The following is a 6,000-nucleotide window of genomic DNA, read 5'->3' as shown; positions in this document are numbered from 1 at the left end:
TTGGAACACCAAAAACTCAATTCCAAGTGGCGACCTACTTAATAAATAGATAATCCCTTTTCAAAATGTCACTTTAATTGGAGAAACCCTTCTAATAAATATAAAAGTGAATTATAATAAAAAATAATTTATTTTATTATGAAAAAAAAAGGGGTGTGACGAGATCATTCTTGTGCCAACCGGTAGAACCAATGACACACCTGCGGTTTGCTAGGCCAAGCACGTCGCTAAAGGCCAATACCAAAAGATGAAATGTCCCTATCCATGGTCACATGCTTCTCACACGCTCCCTAATATATATACAATAAGTTACAATGCTTAACCTAACACTTAAAATCTGAAAAATCACATTCTTCCAAATGTAGATGCCACTACTCTCTAGGTGCTCTCAAGAACAAAGCTTCAACAAATCCAAGGACCAAATCCCAACAACTGAAGATGTCTTAAGTCCTAGATTTGTTAAGTCTTTGTCATTTTGTTCTTCACTTGTAATCCTACTCTACTTTTGATAACTGTTATTGTAGGAAGGTTTCGACCTTTGTTTATTTTGGTTTCTTGGTTGGAGTTAGCCAAGGTGTGTTTGGGTGCTTGGCTAGAGTTAGTCAAGGTTAGTCTGGATGCTTGGCTATAATTAGTCAAGGGTTGTAGCTTACAATAGAGTTATTTGAAGGGGTGAGGGATTAAGAGTTTAATTCCTAGGTTACGAAAGGTTTGTAATATGAAAGTTTCTTAGTTTAGTGAAGTTGAAATCCTCGGTGGGTCATGGTTCTTAATCCCTTGAGCAAGGAGTTTTCCACGTAAATATCTTGTCATATTTACTTTCTGTTTTTTACTTGAGAGAACTGATAGAGAACCTGGTTCCCTATATTATTTGGTGGACTCCTAGTTCTTATCAAAACTCAATGACATTTGCAAAGCTTTTACTACCAAAAGATGGTGGAGATTCAGGATTAAAAACAACTCTAGCCGAGATTCCTCACGACTAAATACTGTCCAGGATCCCAAACCATTTCTAAAGTTAAGAATACTAAAGATTCTAATGCCTTGAGAACTTTATTAAGCATTAGAGGATAAGTTGAAAAAGAATATGTTTTGAAAGATGGGGAAGGCAATGCACTTTTCTGGTGGGATTCTTGGACATGTTTTGTTCCTTTGACCCACATAATGAACCACATGTGAAACCTAGTAATACCAGGGTGAGTGAATTCATCTAGGATGGTGCTTGGGATCACACAAGCCTTTCTACAATACTACCTCAACAAGTGGTCAATGAGATCACCTAAAAAACTATCAACATCAACAACAAAGATAAGGCCATTTGGACCCTGACCAATGATGGGAATTTCTTACCAATATCACCATTGTCTTTGAGACAGAAAAGAAACTTCATGCCTTAATCCAAAGAAATTTGGAGTAAAGGTTTGCCTTTTAACATTTTTTTTATATGGAGACTTAGTAAAAAGAAAATTCATTCTGATGATACTCTAACCAAATTTGTGATTCAACCATATACTAGATGCATATGTTGTAAAGTGGATAAGTAGGAGACTCTTAATCATGTTTTTGCTAGGAGTGATATTGCTATAAAATCTGGGAAAATAGCTGTCGATCCACTTGGCATCAGCTATAGGCAACATATTGTTGCTGAAATTCTGAACTGTTGGTGGACCAAGAAGCCTTTAAATCTTGTTCATAGAGTTCTTTTACAAATCACTGCTAGTATTGTTTGCAGATTTGAAAGGTTAGATGTGCAAAGAGATATGACAACAAGAATACTACTAATGCCAGGATCAAGCAGAATCTCTTATTCGAAGTCAAGATCACTCTAGACAGTCTTCAGCAGTATGAACCAGGACTGGAATTGGGAGTTTGTTTGTGACAAGACAATGAACTATAGACTAAGAAGCACCAGCAAAATTGCTCCAATGGGAATGATCAGAACAAGATTTATTTATTTTGAATACTGATGGTAGTTGTTCCTCCACTTTGTCCAAAGCAGGGGTAGGAGGGGTTGTTAGGAAAAGAACTGGAGAGTTGGTTATGGCTTTTTCTAAAGCACTCCAATTCTTAACTAACAATTCCACTAAAATTCTAGTAGCCTTATATGGGCTAAAGTGGTGTCATCTTAAAAATCTTCCAAGTTTTCTAATGCAATTGGATTCCCTTTTTGTTGTATAGATGAGTCAATGCAAATCCAAAGTTATGGGGAATTACAAAAGTTGATTGGAGAAATCAAGAAGATAGTCACTCAAAGAAATGTCAAAGTGCTAAAGAGAAGCTAACACGATTTCTAATGCAATGTCCAAATTTTCAAAAATCCTTGATCAAGAAAGGTTCTACTATCAAGAAAGAGATCTGTCAGCTAAAGCTTTAGGGCCTCTGCGCACGGATAAAATGGCCTCCCATCATTCAGAACCAGGCCAGCAAAACATACAGGGTGGTATTTTGAACCACCTTAGATAGATAAGTTCCCATGTCATCTTTTGGACATCAGTCTAGGATCTTGATCAGTTGGTAACAGTTTTTTTTTGGTGTTCTATTATGTTAGATTGTAGCTGAGAATAATTCAGAATCTTATTATGATAGTTGTAGGCTATATTATAATGTACATGCTCTCTGTCTTAGTATAGTTCACTGATACTAGGATAGAAGAAGTAAGGTTTATTTCCTCCTCCATCTTTTGTAATCGTCCGGTTTATTAATTAACAAAGTAGATGTCCATGCCAAATCTGCCAACATCACAGGGGTGAAAGCCTGGATGATTGGTTTATGAAAAAAAAGGAATTCACTACTGAGAATCTTAAAAGTTAATATAATTTAAATTTTGAATCCGTAGCTAATCAAATTGTAGGAGTTTTATGCAATATGAATGGTACTGCCAAAGGAAATTCAGGGCCTTGGATGGTTGGGCCGGGGATCAAGTTGTTTAAATGTTTATTTGACCTTTTCATGTTCCACTTAAGAATTAAAATCAAGTTTCTTCGAAAATGAGGAGGGTGATATTCTTATGGCATTTGCAGTTAGTGGTTTGCAATATCAATAATATGGCTGAGACGCTGGCGTGACTAGCTATGGTATTGATCTTTGCCTCAAACTGGGTTACACTAATCTTGATATGGAACTGGACTCTGAATTAGTCTCCAAGATGCTGCCACAAAGATCCAATGTCAACCTAAAACTGAAAACAAGAGTGGACAAGATTCTTGACAATCTGAGCCTAATGAATGCCATAATTAGACACATTGCTTCAGGGAAGCAAATCAAACAACTGATTGCTTGGCTAAATATGCTTCAAGCCATGATATAGGATTGGATTATGACTCATTCCATGCAGAGGCGGAGCCAGGATTTGAAGCTTGTGGGTTCGGGATTCTAATTCGTTTAAATTATTGGGTTCTAACGTAATAATTTATACATATTCCATAAATTTTTCAAGACAAATGCAGGGTTTCAACCAAAGTTACTGGATTCGGTCGAACCCGCAAATACTATGCTGGCTCCGCCCCTGATTCCATGCCTTACCTCATCAGGACAAAGGACCATATCAATTGGACAGATCTCAGCTACCTAGTTTGAGAATTCGTTACGATAAGGCTAATCTTTTTGTTAGTTAAATTCCTAGTTTAGACTAGGATCTATTGTGGCGTAATCCTACTCTTTTTGCTAATTGAATAGGGGTCCGGAGCCAAAAGGGTATAAAAATACACGGTATAAACTAAAAGAGGGCGGTCAAAAATTTACATACCAAAAGGGGTATAACGTGGGCTGATCCACGTTATACCCCAACTTTTTTTTTTAATTGTCAGATTGTTGAAGCCGAAATAAAAAAAAAAAAAAAATTACGTAAAACGTGGAGGGATCCACGTTTTACGTTTCATTAATTTTTTCCGGCACGGTTTAGGGTTTTGTTTGACGTTACCTCTATTTAAATCATATTCGGCTATGTTTTTAATAAAAAATAATTATTGATTTTTTTAATTTTTAAAGCATATAGTTAATTTTAGTGAATAACTCCAATAAATATTTTAACACATATAATAATTAAATATGTGTTATATATGCAAACGAAATAAAAAATAAAATATAAGTTAAATAAACGTCACACATTAACTAAGTAATAAATGTTAAATTACATGATAACTATTAAACGGACAAGACATGTTATATATTCTTGGAAGATTACATAAGGAAACAACAATCGTACAAGTTAAGAAAAACATAAAAACCAACAAGCAACAATACTACGATTTACGTTGGGGCGGCGATTCTTGTTATGGCTTTGTTTGCTTGCACGTACTACACTTTCTAGACATACGATACGGAGCTATATCATTTCATTCCTCCTTCAGTTGTAGTCGCGTTCGAAGTTCGCTCGTATTCGGTGTTTGCAATTAAACTCAAGGGAGAAGGTGGCCAATATGCCTCGTCACCTGACGGTGAAAATTTTCTTTGTCTGCGTTTGCTGTAAACACCATGTTGTAGTACTTGCTAACATAGTCCTTTGGTTGAATTCCCATGCGGATATCACAAAATTTAATTGCATGTGAACATGGCATATGGTAGTTTCTCCATTCCCACACGAACACTTTTTCCCTTCGGCAGACTTTATGGATATTTCCGCCCTTACCGAAGTCGTGTGCAAATGTCGAATCTCAAAGACCCGCCCGGTTGCATTGTATTCTTTGCATGTCGGTATGCTTTAGGGACCTCTCCCGGTATTCATCAAACTTCTTTTCAACAAAATACGCGCGGCCAAAAACTTTTTATCACGCAATCAACAAATCGGCAAGGGTGCTTCTCTCGACAAACCGATCAACAAAATTTTAAACGTATAATGGACCATGGCGATATGCGGGCGATCCACGAGCTTTCTTCAATAAACCGTTGTAAGACTCGGAGACATTCGTTGTCATAGCCCTTTATGACCGTTGTCCTTATGCAATGTCCATTTCTCCTCCGGAAGAGATTTAACCACGGATCTGTTGGAGGTGACATTGTTTTGATTTGTTCCATCCTCATTTTATATTTCTTCTTGGTGCTCGTAGCGCCAACCACATTAGGTTCTCGGAGTCCTTTGTTGAGGAACTTTTTTATTGAAGTTGCTTTTCAAATGCGAACGCAAAACCTATGGTGTGTGGATGGTGGTTGTAACCAATCATGTGTTTGGACACATTGCAAAATGCCACGATGACGGTCGAAATAAGTCCAATTCCTTGTCTCTCACGAACAATATGTCTCCACAACAACACGAGGAACCACGTCGAGACTCAAAGCTCTCACGTGCAACAATAGCATATGCGAGTGGAAAAATGTTATTGTTCGCATCAATTCCAACGACAATTAGCGGTTTCATCTCATACTTACGTACGGATAGTGCGAGTCTATTGAGATGACGGGGCTGCAACTTTTGAATCCATCGATGCTTGGTTTATAAGCCCGGAAAAGAAACTTGAAGATGTGTTCACCTTGCATTGTAGTTGATTCGTGCTCCCACTCAACAACGGTCCGGTTGAAATATTTTAAAGCAGACCATGTATCGGGGCAATGTCTTGAAAGAGGTTTCAAAATCACCAAATACCATTTCAATAGCTTTCTTACGCCCTTTTGTGCTTTTCTATAACTAGGAGTAAACAAATGCAATCCTTTTATTTTTTTGAATCGACTTATCATTTTGATGTATGGATCGACCATAATATATGGTATCAACGTAGTAGCAATTAGGTATTTGTTCAAATTGAAATGATCCTTTACGTAATCATCGTGAGACAAGCTTGTGGTGGAGATCCGCTTTGCTGCCTTCACATACCACTTGAAATTTTTCTAAAACGGATCATCCACTCACATCCCAACATATGACGCTTGCAAATAACCCTCCAAAATTTACCTTTGGAGCGATCACAAATGAACTCTTTCTTTTCTTTCGAGACAATATTGTCTCGGTTGCGCCTTTCATTTCCTTCTTGTTACGAAATAACATACCTAATTGCATAATACAAGGAA

The sequence above is a fragment of the Lycium ferocissimum genome, chromosome 11 (genome assembly GCF_029784015.1).
Source record: "Lycium ferocissimum isolate CSIRO_LF1 chromosome 11, AGI_CSIRO_Lferr_CH_V1, whole genome shotgun sequence".
Classification (NCBI taxonomy): Eukaryota; Viridiplantae; Streptophyta; class Magnoliopsida; order Solanales; family Solanaceae; genus Lycium; species Lycium ferocissimum.
Note: the sequence above shows the minus strand (reverse complement) of the source record.